Consider the following 13,217-nt stretch of genomic DNA (forward strand, 5'->3'; position numbering starts at 1 on the left):
GCAGGTCAGAGGCTAGGAATACTGAGGCGAGTAACTCACCTCCTGACTCCCCAAAGCCTGTCCACCATCTACAAGGCACAAGTCAGGAGTGTGATGGAATACTCTCCACCTGCCTGGATGGGTGCAGCTCCTACAACACTCAAGAAGCTCGACACCATCCAGGACAAAGCTGCCAGCTTGATTGGCACCCCATCTACAAACATTCACTCCCTCCACCACCGACGCACAGTGGCAGCAATGTGTACCATCTACAAGATGCACTGCAGCAATGCACCAAGGCTCCTTAGACAGCACCTTCCAAACCCGCGACCTCTACCAACTAGAAGGACAAGGGCAGCAAATACATGGGAACACTACCACCTGCAAGTTTCCCTCCAAGTCACACACCATCCTGACTTGGAACTATATCGTCGATCCTTCACTGTCACTGGGTCAAAATCCTAGAATTCCCTTCCTAACAGCGCTGTGGGTATACCTACCCCACACAGACTGCAGCGGTTCAAGAAGGAAGCTCACCACCACCTTCTCAAGGGCAATTAGGGATGGGCAATAAATGCTGGCCTGGCCAGTGATGCCCACATCCCATGAATGAATAAAAAAATATGGTGGTACACATTGGTACAAACGACGTAGGTAAAAAAAAGGATGAGGTCCTAAAAGCAGAATATAGGGAGCTCGGAAGTAAGTTGAAAAATGGGACCTCAAAGGTAGTGATCTCAGGATTACTACCACGTGCTCATCAGAGTAGAAATAGCAGGGTATAGTGGATGAATACGTGGCTGAAGAGATGGTGTGAAGGGGAGGGTTTAGATTCCTGGGACATTGGGACCGGTTCTGGGGGAGGCAGGACCAGTACAAATTGGGCAGGTTACACCTGGGCAGGACCAGGCCTGATGTTCTAGGGGGAGTATTTGCTAGAGTGGTTGGGGAGGATTTAAACTAAAATAGCAGGGGGATGGGAATCTTTGCAAGGAGTCTGAAGAGGGGGGATCAAAGACAAGAACAAAAGACAGTAAGGGGAATAAGAAAAGTGATAGGCAGAGAAATCAAGGGCCAGAATCAAACAGGGCCACAGTGAAAAATCATCGGAATGGGCCAAGTAATGTTAAAAAGACAAGCCTTAAGACTTTGTGCCTTAACATGTGGAGCATTCGCAATAAAGTGGATGAATTAATTGCCCAAATAGATGTAAACGGGTATGATGTAGTCGGGATTACGGAGACATGGCTGCAAGGTGACCAGGGATGGGAAATGAGCATTCAGGGGTATTCAGTATTTAGGAAGGACAGACAAAAAACAAAAGGCGGTGGAATTGCATTGCTGGTTAAAGAGGAAATTAACGCAATAGTGAGGAAAGATATTAGCTCTTACAATGTGGAATCTGTATGGGTCGAGCTGAGAAACACTAAGAGGCAATAAATGTTAGTGGGGATTGTATATAGACCCCCAAACTGTAGTGCTGATGTTGGGAATGGCATTAAACAGGAAATTAGAGATGTGTGCGATAAAGGAACATCTGTCGTTATAGGTGAATTTAATCATATGGATTGTGAAAATCAAATTAGTCACAAAACCGTAGAGGAGGAATTCTTGGAATGTATACGGGATGGTTTTTTTGGACCAATACGTTCAGGAACCAACTAGAGAACAAGCCATCCTAGACTGGGTATTGTGTAATGAGAGAGGAATAATTGACAATCTCGTGGTGCGAGACCCCTTGGGGATCAGCGACCATAATATGATAGAATTTTTCATCAATTGATGTAATTGATTCTGAGTCTAGGGTCCTGAATCTTAGTAAAGGAAACTACGAAGGTATGAGGCGCGAGTTGGTTATGACGGATTGGGAAACATTACTTAAAGGGATGACGGTGGAAAGGCAATGGCAAACATTTAAAGAGCACATGGATGAACTGCAACAATTGTTTATCCCTGTCTGGCGTAAAATGGGAAAGGTAGCCAAACCATGGCTCACAAGGGAAATTAGAGATAGCATTAGATCCAAGGAAGAGGCATATAAATTCATCAGGAAAAACAACAGAGTTGAGGATTGTGAGCAGTTTTGAATTCAGCAAAGGAGGACCAAGGGATTGATTAAGAAGGGGAAAATAGGGTACAAGAGCAAGCTTGTGAGAAACATAAAAACTGACTGTAAAAGTTTCTCTAGGTATGTGAAGAGAAAAAGATTGGTGAAGACAAATGTAGGTCCCTTACAGTCAGAAACAAGGGAATTTATTATGGGGAACAAAGAAATGGCTGACCAACTAAATGCATACTATGGTCTGTCTTCACAAAATAGGACACAAATATACCAGAAATGTTGGGGAACACAGGGCTTAGTGAGAGATAGGAACAGAAGGAAATCAGTATTAGTAGAGAAATGGAGTTGGGGAAATTGAAGGCCGATAAATCCCCAGGGTCTGATGGTCTGCATCCCTGAGTACTTAAGGATGTGGCCCTAGAAATAGTGGATGCATTGATGGTCATCTTCCAAGATTCTATAGACTCTGGAACAGTTCCTACAGATTGGAGGGTAGCTAATGTAACCCCACTATTTAAAAAGGGATGTAGAGAGAAAGCAGGGAATTATAGACCAGTCATCCTGACATCGGTAGTGGGGAAAATTTTGGAGTCCATTATCAAAGATTTTATGGCAGAGCACTTAGAGAACAGTGATAAAATTGTGCAGAGTCAGCATGGATTTACGATTTGCTTGACAAATCTACGAGAATTCTTTGAGGATGTAGAGTTGATGAGGTGGAGCCAGTGGATGTGATTTATTTGGACTTTCAGAAGGCTTTCGACAAAGTCCCACTTAAAAGATTAGTGTGTAAAATTAAAGCACATGGGATTGGGGGTAGTGTATTGCGATAGATAGAAAATTGGTCGGCAGACAGGAAACAAAGAATAGGGATAAATGGGTCTTTTTCCGAATGGCAGGCAGTGACTAGTGGGATACCGCAGGGATCCGTGCTAGGACCCCAGCTATTCACAATATATATTAATGACTTACCTGAGGGAACTCAATGTAATATCTCCAAATTTGCAGATGACACAAAACTGGGTGGGAGGGTGAGTTGTGAGTAGGATGCAGAGAAACGTCAGGGTGATTTGGACAAGTTGAGTGAGTGGGCAAATGCATGACAGATGCAGTGTAATGTGGATAAATGCGAGGTTATCCACTTTGGTAGCAAAAACAGGAAGGCAGATTATCTGAATGCTATAAACTGAAGGAGGGGAATATGCAGCAAGACCTGGGCGTTCTCATACACCAGTCGCTGAAGGTAAGCATGCAAATCCAACAGGCGGTAAAAACGGCAAATGGTATGTTGGCCTTCATAGCAAGAGGATTCGAGTACAGGAGCAGCAATGTCTTGCTGCAATTATACAGGGCCTTGGTGATGCCACACCTGGAATATTGTGTGCAGTTTTGTTCTCCCTATCTGAGGAAAGATGTTCTTGCTATAAAAGGAGTGCAGCGAAGGTTTACCAGACTGATTCCTGAGATGGCGGGACTGACGTAAGAGGAGTGATTGAGTCGGTTAGGATTATATTTGCTGGAGTTCAGAAGAGTGAGGGGGGATCTCCTAGAAACCTATAAAATTCTAACAGGACTTGACAGGGTAGATGCAGGAAGGACGTTCCCAATGGTGGGAGAGTCCAGAACCAGAGGTCATAGTCTAAGGATACAGGGTAAACCTTTCAGGTCTGAGATGAGGAGAAATTTCTTCACCCAGCGAGTGGTGAGCCTGTGGAATTCGCTACCACTGAAAGCAGTTGAGGCAAAAACATTGTATGTTTTCAAGGAGTTAGATATAGCTTTTGGGTCTAAAGGGATCAAAGGGTATGGGGCGAAAGCAGGAACAGGTTACTGAGTTGGATGATCAGCCATGATCATAATGAATGGTGGAGCAGGCTCAAAGGGCCGAATGGCCTACTCCTGCTCCTATTTTCTATGTTTCTATGACAGTCCTGCCATCCCGAGATGAAGTCTGGTGAACCTTTTTTGCACTCCCTGTATGGCAATAATATGCTTCCTAAGTTAAGGGGATCAAAACTGCACACTGCTCCAGCTGCTGTCTAACCAAGGTTCTATACAGTTGAAACTAGACGTCATGACTCCTGTACTCAAATCCTCTTGTGATGAAGGCTAACATACCATTCGCCTTCTTAATTGCTTGCTGCACCTGCATGTTAGCTTTCAGTGACCTATTGACGAGAACACCCAGGTCCTTTTGTGCATCTACATTTTCTAATCTCTTAGCATTTAACAAATACCCTGCACATCTATTCCTCCTTCCAAAATGGATAACCTCACATTTCTCCACATTATGTTCCATAATATTTTATTATATTCTCCATAATTTTGTCTATAATCACCTTATTGTCCTTGCTATTTATTATTGTAGAAATACTAAATCTAGTTGCTAGGTCTATAAAATGTAGAATGAAAATATTCTTCTCTTTGTCCCACACCTTTAAATCTTTGGCAACTGCATTGTTAAAGTCATGAGTCAATGGAAGGCTGACAATAGGATGCAATGGTGTCCTCTGATACTTTTTACATATTTCACACTTTTCACTGATCTCTTCTATGATACTCGTATACTGTTTATCAATCATCACACCTGTATCCTTTAGTAGGTTTTTAATCTCTGACAAGAAGAGTGAGCCAATTGTCTGTGTAACTTTAAGACAATTTGCTTTACATCTCTCTGATTCCTAACACCTGATGCCATTAAGACTGTTCTAACAATCTGACTAGAAACATCAGGTTTTGTTAAACTGCCAATTCACTGACTTTCCCAAAACAATTGCCTTATCATGCGCCAAATCAAGTATCATTTCTGCCTTTTCCATTGAAAGCTTACTCAACAGTAAAGGTATCTCGCTAGAGACTATATCAGTACTGATAAAGTGGCTTACTCCAACTGTTTTACATGGAATTACTGCTCTCTTCAGTGACTTCAATGTGTTGTCATCACCAAACCTAAAGCTGGTTGTACTTTTATACTCCTTAACCTTGCATTGATCCTCACTACTAAGTGAATCCAGATAACATTGTAACCAATCAGTTCTATAAACTATCGATGTGCAAGCACTATCCACTACAGCACTGTTGAACGAATCTGCAACTAACACATTCACCACTGGACTAAAACGCTTTGTGAAAATGTGTTCATATTCATCAGCATCTTCCTCTTCTGCCTCAGGATTCTCTGCATCATGTGCTATTTTGAGGACTCTGCCCCTCTGCTTAGGGCAGTTCATTGCATAATAATACTTTGACCTACATCTGAAGCACCTATTAACTGTTCCTTGGGCATTCCTGGCATTCATTCACCTATGATTGCTGTTCCAGTTCTGTCTTCCACTGTAATAGTTAGACTTGCTAAAGGTGCTTTCATCCTCATTCCTCCTGTCTTTAAGTCTTCCTTTGTACTTTTGCCTGCTTCCAGTATCTGGACCATTTTGAAATCTAGTAAATATTGAGTCCTCCATTCTTTGTGTCACCACAGAATGCCCTGTTTGTTCTACCAGGGCTGCAGGATATGGCAGTTTCCACAGGAATTTATTTAAAGCAGCAGACATTTCACCCAACAGGGTGTCTTTGTCCAAGAACCGAACCCCAGTTCGAACCAGAGGCCTGTCCATATGAGACACCCGAGCACAATCTAGCAATTTAAATACTAACACTGAACCAGGAATCTCCAAATTGAATTTCCTTAGTCTTCTGCACAATCTGTTAAAGTCCATAACATATTCCTCCATTGAATGACAATCTGTTTTCTGAAATCTATCAAAGTTTGACCATGCCTCATATGCATTCAATAGGTCATCTTTCTTATAAATTTCATCCAAAAGTTCTCACAGAAGATCCAAACCTTCATCAGTATCCAACTGATGAGCATCCAGTTCACAAAGCACTTTACTTCTGATTTTACTTTTGGTAGGAAGTGACAACGCCAAGGCCAGTCCTTGTTTCCACTTTGGTAGAGATGTAACCCATGTCCATATATCCACTTCATTCTTCCACTGGTCATATGGTTCAGACTCAGAGAACATCGGAAGGTAGTCATACCCTAATAATTTACACTTGCTTTCTGCCATACTTTCCACAATAGCCCATGAGATTTTAGTTTTCTATATAAAATAAAAATTCCTATTTTCTAACCTTCAGCTTTAGGCAACCATTCCCTGCTAACATGTTAAAGTCTAGAATGCTTGTTATGGAAGGATAATGCTGGAGCCTATCTTCATCAGTTTCACATTTATTCTGCAGGTTAAAAGGATTACTACAATGTAGTTCCTCACTCAAAACCCTCCCCCAGTCTCAGCAAGTGTCTGCTTATAATTGCTCAAGTAAGACACCAATTAATACTCTCCACCTGCATAGAATCAAACAAGTGATACACAACTAACAGATTAACATGCACCATGGGTTTCAGGCACTGTACTGGAGGTCTTGGTGGAAGAGGTGGAAAGAAGGACTGACATCCTGTAATTGCAGTGGAGGGCAGGAGCCCCTTCAGATAGGTGCTCAGATGCTATTGGAAAGAAATAGTTGTGGAGGTCAATTTCAGTAATGTTGCTACAAGAACATGGATGCAGTAGTGGAAGAAGTTTAATGCTCTCACAGGAGTTGTTCAGGTCAGTGACTTCCATCACTCACCTATCAACAATCGTTAATGATCAGGACTGAGCCCTAACATTCATTTGCTTTATCTCACCCTCACACACTTAGGACTGTCAAAAGCTTTGCATCCACAACCTACAGCTCGCACACACTCGCAGCTACTCAACCGTGACAGCCACTTCACATATTGAAGAACACTGACTGACACATTTTCCTTTTTCTTGCAGGAGAAGGTGACACATAACAGCAGGCAATAGCAAAGAACTGGAGGAGGACAACCACACTTGCAAGTTTTAACACTCATGGAGGAGATGGTGCTGACCATCTTGGGAAGGGGCATCGCTGAGGCCGTGGCCCCTCGAGGGGCTGAGGAGATTGATGATGAGGGTCTCTGCATTCCTAATCCTCTTTCTTTCATCCCACTTCTCCCTCAAACCCCCAATCTCTTCTGGTTTAGAAGCTGCAGATTGTGTAAACATGCACTTCTTAATTTCTCCTTTCCTTTCACCATGTCCCAACCCTTGTCCTTTTTATCATTTGATGTCCAAGAACTAGAGTCTTTCCAGCCAGTGGAGGAAGAGGAAGAAGACAATGAGGATGAAGAGACACCATCACTCAATCTTATACTCACAGCCACCAGCTCAGAGACTGAAACTGCACTCTACGGCTGAATCTTATGGGCCTCCTAGGGACGGGCATGGAGGAGGGGCCCATAAACTTGTGTGGGAAGGTGAGGTTGGAGTGCCGGGGGTCCCCCAAATGGCATTTTGGGCCCAGCATTGGACCCCCGCTGACTGCATAAAATCCACCCCGCTATTCAAGAAAGGAGAGAGAAAACAGGAAACTGCAGGCCAGTTAACCTGACATTTGTTGTTGGGAAAATGCTGGAGTCTTAACAATGCACTTGGAGAATCTTAGTACGATCAGACAAAGTGAACATGCTTATATGAAAGAGAAATCAGGTTTGACAAATTTATTAGAGTTGTAAGCCAACATGTTTTTACCTTTTAATGTACAATCTCCTTTTCACCATGTAACTGTTCCTTTATTTTCTTTTGTATTAATGAATGTCGACTGGTTGCGGTGGAGTCCCATGTGTTTGGAGTCTGTCTCATGGTGGCAACATGGAGCATCGAAATACCCAGACTGAAGACATCTAAGAACTGTATTGTGGGCCTGAAGGTGCAAGGCAGGATGGTCAATTTTGGTCATGACAGAGCCTTGCCAGAATTAGCAAGGTCTGCAAAATCAATTAAACTGCAATAGTGCTGGAATCCGGGAAGAGATCCAGGCCTTGCTCGCTAAGAGCTAAAAAAAAAGTCTGTCTACACCAGCCTGAAGATTGATAACAGTGGCACAGATAATGAAGCAGAGAAAAGGTCTTTGTTGTCTGAAGCAGTGGGCCTTGAAATTCCTGCATGAGGCCAAAGTTGACAACCACCTGGAGAAGTAATTGCCTTGTTTTGAAGAGGACAGTGAGGTAATTGCAGACCAATTAAAAGAGTTAAAGACAGATTTTACCTTATATAGAACAGGGCTATAACAAAAAAAGTCTAAAGAAAGAGCCCATGGAACATCTTTGCAGCAGTGGTTAGGGTGGCGTGGTCGGCCATCCGGAAGTCGCACACGGAAGATTGACCACCGAGATGGATTCCGGCTCGCAAGGCTGCTAAGCAACTGATATTATCGTGAGCATGTACTATTGCTTATTGGTATAATAAAGGTGTACCACATCTAGTGGAACAGTATCCAAATTGTTGTGTGCCATTGACACCCAGAGTAAAGGCTAGAACCTTTAGACCAGGTAGAGGGTCAACCTGTTGTTTGAGGATGTAACTGGTAGGGTAGATAAAGGAGAACCAGTAGATGTTGTGTACTTGGATTTGCAAAAGGCATTTGATAAAGTACTACACAATAGGTTAATATGCAAGATAAGGGCTCATGGAGTTGAGGATAATATATTAGTATGGATGGATGATTGGGTAACGGACAGAAAGCAGAGATTAGCGATAAATGGAGCATTTTCAATTTGGCAGGCTGTAACTAGAGGAGTTCTGTAAGAATCAGTACTGGGGCCTCAACTATTTACAATCTATATTAATGACTTAGATGAAGAGACAGAGGGTAATGTATTTCAGTTTGCTGGCAATACAAAAGTTATGTGGGGAGTGTAAGCTATGAGGAATACACAAAGAGGCTGCAAAGTGATATAGACAGGTTATATATGTGGGCAACAAGATGGCAGATGCACTATAATTTGAGGAAATGTGAGGTTATTCACTTTGGTAGTAAGAATAGAAAAGCAGAATATCTTTTAAATGGTATGAAACTTTAAAATTTTGATGTTCAGAGAGACTTGCGTATACTCGTACAAGGAACACAAAAAGTTACCATGCAGGCAAAGCAAGCAATTAGGAAGGCAAATGTCACATGTTGCCCTTTATTGCAAGGGGATTGGAGTAGAAGAATAAGGAAGTCTTGCTACAATTATATAGGACTTTGCATACCTGGGGTACTCTGCACAGTTTTGGTCTCCATATCTAAGGAAGGCTATACTTGCCTTGGAGACGATGCAGTGAAGGTTTATTCAATTGGTTACTAGGATCAGAGGGTTGTCCTGTGATGAGAAGCTGAGTAAACTGGGCCTATACTCTCTGGAGTTCAGGAGAATGAGAGATATTCTCATTGAAACATACAAGATTCCGAAGGGGTTTGACAGAGTGGACACAGAGATGTTTCCCCTGGCTGGGGAATCTACCACAAGGGAATACAGTCTCAGGATAAGGGGTCGGTCATTTAGGACAGAGATGAGGAATTTCTTCACTCAGAGGGTTGTGAATCTTTGGAATTGTCTATCCCAGCTGGTTGTGGATACTCCATCATTGAGAATATCCAAGAATAAGATTGATAGATAATTAATCTCTCAGGTAATCAAGGGATATAGGAAGTGAGCAGGAAAGTGGAATTGAGATAGAACGTGGTTGTCCAGCATGCGGCCCGCGGGCTAGAATCCAGTCCGCCAAAGGTTTCAATCCGGCCTGCCAATCCTCTGTGACTGACAGCGGGTTGCCTGGGGAGTGAGTGCTGACTGGTGACTTGTGGCACAGGCACACTGGGATCGGCCGCCCCTCCTGCTTTTATGCCGTTAAGGGAGAGAGTGAGTGAATGGCTGCTGCGGGAGAGAGGGGGAGAGAGTGAAACTGAGGGGAGAGCTGGAAGTGGGCTAGCACACAGCCAGAGGTGGCCACAGAGAGAGAGAATCAGACATTCTACACAATCGTGAAGAGTTAAAATTCCTATTTAATAATTGAGGAGTAAAATGGCAGGGAGGATCGATGCCTCTTAGAGACCCGCCAAACCTTCATTGCTAGCGGTTTCATTGGGCGTTTTAATGACAAAAATGACCACCACCTGGGTCGATGTTGCTTTTAAGGAGGCCGATTAGTGGTGCATCCTGGTCACCTTGCTTCCTCCCTCTCCCACCTCCAAGCCCACTACACAACCACGTGCTGCGCTAAAGAGACTGTACGATTTTGAAGGCCCTGGTCTTATTTGATTTTGGCAGGGGAGCTCTGAACACCAGACAGAAGTCCCGGTGCAGCTCGGTTCTCTACAGCTTCAAGAACATTGGCTGGCCAGGACACCAGCAGAGACCTCGGGCAGGGAGTGGCCGACAGCTGCTCACAATGCATTTGTGGAGTCAGGAGGAGAATTCCTGCTCCTTCAAGCTCCATGAAACAATCACCAATCCTGGGGAAGAAAATACACCATCAAATAATCAGACGGAGCCATCCCCTCCTGATAAATGCCGCAACAGTTCTGAGCTCTTAGTGCCAGCAGGGAGACCCCCATGTGCCTGTTAGAAAACCATACTTCTCTCCATGAACTTAATCCAGCTGTAAACCAACACCAACCCATGGAGCAGAGGGAGAGAAAGAAGGGCGGAGAGAGATAGAGAGAGGAGGGGGAGAGAGAGATGTGGGGGAGAGATGGAGATGGGGGGAAGAGATCGAGAGAGAGTGGAGAGAGAGATAGAGAGAGTGATGAAGAGAGTGAGGGGAGAGAAAGATGGAGAGAGAGGAGGAAGAGAGATGGAGAGAGGAGGGGGAGAGAGATGGAGATGGGGGGGAGAGAGATGGAGAGAGAGGAGGAAGAAAGATGGAGAGAGGGGGGAGAGAGATGGTGAGGAGGAGAGAGATGGAGAGAGATGGAGAGAGGCGGAGAGAGATGGAGAGAGATGGAGAGAGGGGGGATAGAGATGGAGATAGAGGGGGAGAGAGATGGGGAGACAGGAGGGAAAGAGATGGACAGAGGGAGGAGAGAGATGTCGAGAGGGGAGAGAGATGAAGAGAGAGGGGGAGAGAGATGGAGAAAGAGGGAGAGAGAGATAGAGAAAGGGGGAGAGAGATGGAGTAGGAGGGGGTTAGAGATGGAGAGTGGGTGGAGAGGTGGAAAGAGAGTCGGGAAGAGATGGAAGGGGGAGAGAGATGGGGGAAGAGAGAGGGGGGAAGAGAGAGATAGAGGAGAGAGTTAGACACAGAGAGGGGAGAGAAAGAGCAAGATCACTCCTGACAGATGGACATCTATCTGGAATACTCTGCATCGCTACACCAACTGTACAGGCAGACATTGATTACTTGTGCAAGCAAAAATAATGCCAGGTATCTCACTATATCAATGTTCAATATAGTGATGAGAAATTAAGCTAATAACTTATTTAAAGCCTGTTCACAAAAATGCACATTTTTTGTTGTTTTCATTAATAATAAGATACATTTTTAATGCCTTTATCTTTCTGAATTTTTTTCACTGGCTGACAAAATTTGTAATGTGGCCCCTCATGCGCAAAGGTTGGACACCCCTGAGGTAGATCAGCCATGATCTTATTGAAGAGCAGAGCAGGCTCGAGGGCCTGAATGGTCTATTCCTGTTCATACTTCTTATGTTCTTGTGTTCTTATGTAATTTAGAGGCTATATATTTAGAGGATTGTTCTGCATGTGGTGAGACACCGCCATGTGAGCTGGTGCTAGGTGCTAGCTCACCGGAAGGTGAGGTCACATGCAAAATTATAAAAGCAAAATACTGCAGATGCTGGAAATCTGAAATAAAAACAGAAAGTGCTGGAAAAACTCAGCAGGTCAGGCAGTATCTGTGGAGAGAGAAGCAGAGTTAACGTTTCAGGTCAGTGACCTTTTATCAGAACTGGCAAAGGTTAGAAATGTATTAGGTTTTAAGAAGTGAAGGGAGAAAGTGGGGAAGAGAACAAAAGAGAAGTTCTGTGATTGGGCAGAGGGCAGGAGAGATGTCATGGGACAAAGGCAGAGGCAGTGTTAATGGTTGTGGTGAGAGACAAAGAAATAGCCCAGAGAGAGTGTTAATGGCAGAATAATGAGCAGCTCTGTCCAAAAGCACAACATGCAAAATCACACATTAGTCTCACATTGGTGCTGCTGCAGGCGACTCAGATGAGGACTTCAATGGGCAGACTACAGAAGAAGACTGATAGGTATGCACAATGAGATGCTTGGTGCTTTGCAACGCCTGCCAGGAAGACTGTGCTGCATGTCAAGGAGCATGGAGGAGTCCAGTACCAACTTGGCACAGGGCTTGGAGTCCATCCTTTCCAATGCTGAACAAGTGGTCACCTCCATCAGCACACCTGTGGAACCCACCATGCCACAGCATCTGATAGCTAATGTCTCAGCTTCAGCATGAACAGCTTTCATCAAAAGTGGAATCTGAGACTGGAGCCATCATGGCTGTGGATACCACTGTCCAAAGTGGTTTCCAGGGTGTCCAGCAGCCCATCAAACTGCTCTCCATGACATGACAAAAAGTAGAATGTGGAGCTGTGCTTTCTGTGAAACAATTCTAGCCAAAGGTCTTGTTGTAATGTATTATTTAACTGTTGCTAACTTTTGTTTTTTAGTAGCTGCTGATTTAATATGCTGCTTCTCCTTAATTTGGTCATTTTTCCAGCACTGACAGCTCATAGACTTGACTTTGTTAATATCAATTTGCTCTTTGAAAGAGTTTTTTTCCAGAAATTTCAGTTTATTTGAATGCATGCTCCCTCCTGATAAAAGTGGATTTTTTAAAAGATAAATTTATGTTTCAAAATAATCTAAGATGATTGGTATTTGAATACAGAAGTCCATGGAGATTAATAGTTAACTAAACAGAGATTAATGGATACCTTGGTGGAAGCTTTAAGACTACAGTAATTCAACTGAACAACACTGATGGCATCAGTTCAGTAGTTTACGAATCTTAACAAAATCCTAAGATCGAATTACACATGCCAACCACTGCACTCAAAGTGGTTTAAAATAAGTAGTATATAGTGACAATATGGAGAGTCCTGAAATGTTCTGTACAATGTGTTAGTTCCCTGAAGAACTTCATTACCAGACTGAGTTTACGGCAGGTGCTGAGATAACCAACACAAGGGAAACACTACTTGACCTCGTCCTCACCAATTTACTGCACCTGCCCATTACAGTATTAGTAGGAATGACCACCATGCTAATAGATAGATTCAGAACAGATCTAGCTCAAAACTGGACATCCATGAGGTG

Source organism: Heterodontus francisci, chromosome 1 (assembly GCF_036365525.1).
Source record: "Heterodontus francisci isolate sHetFra1 chromosome 1, sHetFra1.hap1, whole genome shotgun sequence".
Taxonomy (NCBI): domain Eukaryota; kingdom Metazoa; phylum Chordata; class Chondrichthyes; order Heterodontiformes; family Heterodontidae; genus Heterodontus; species Heterodontus francisci.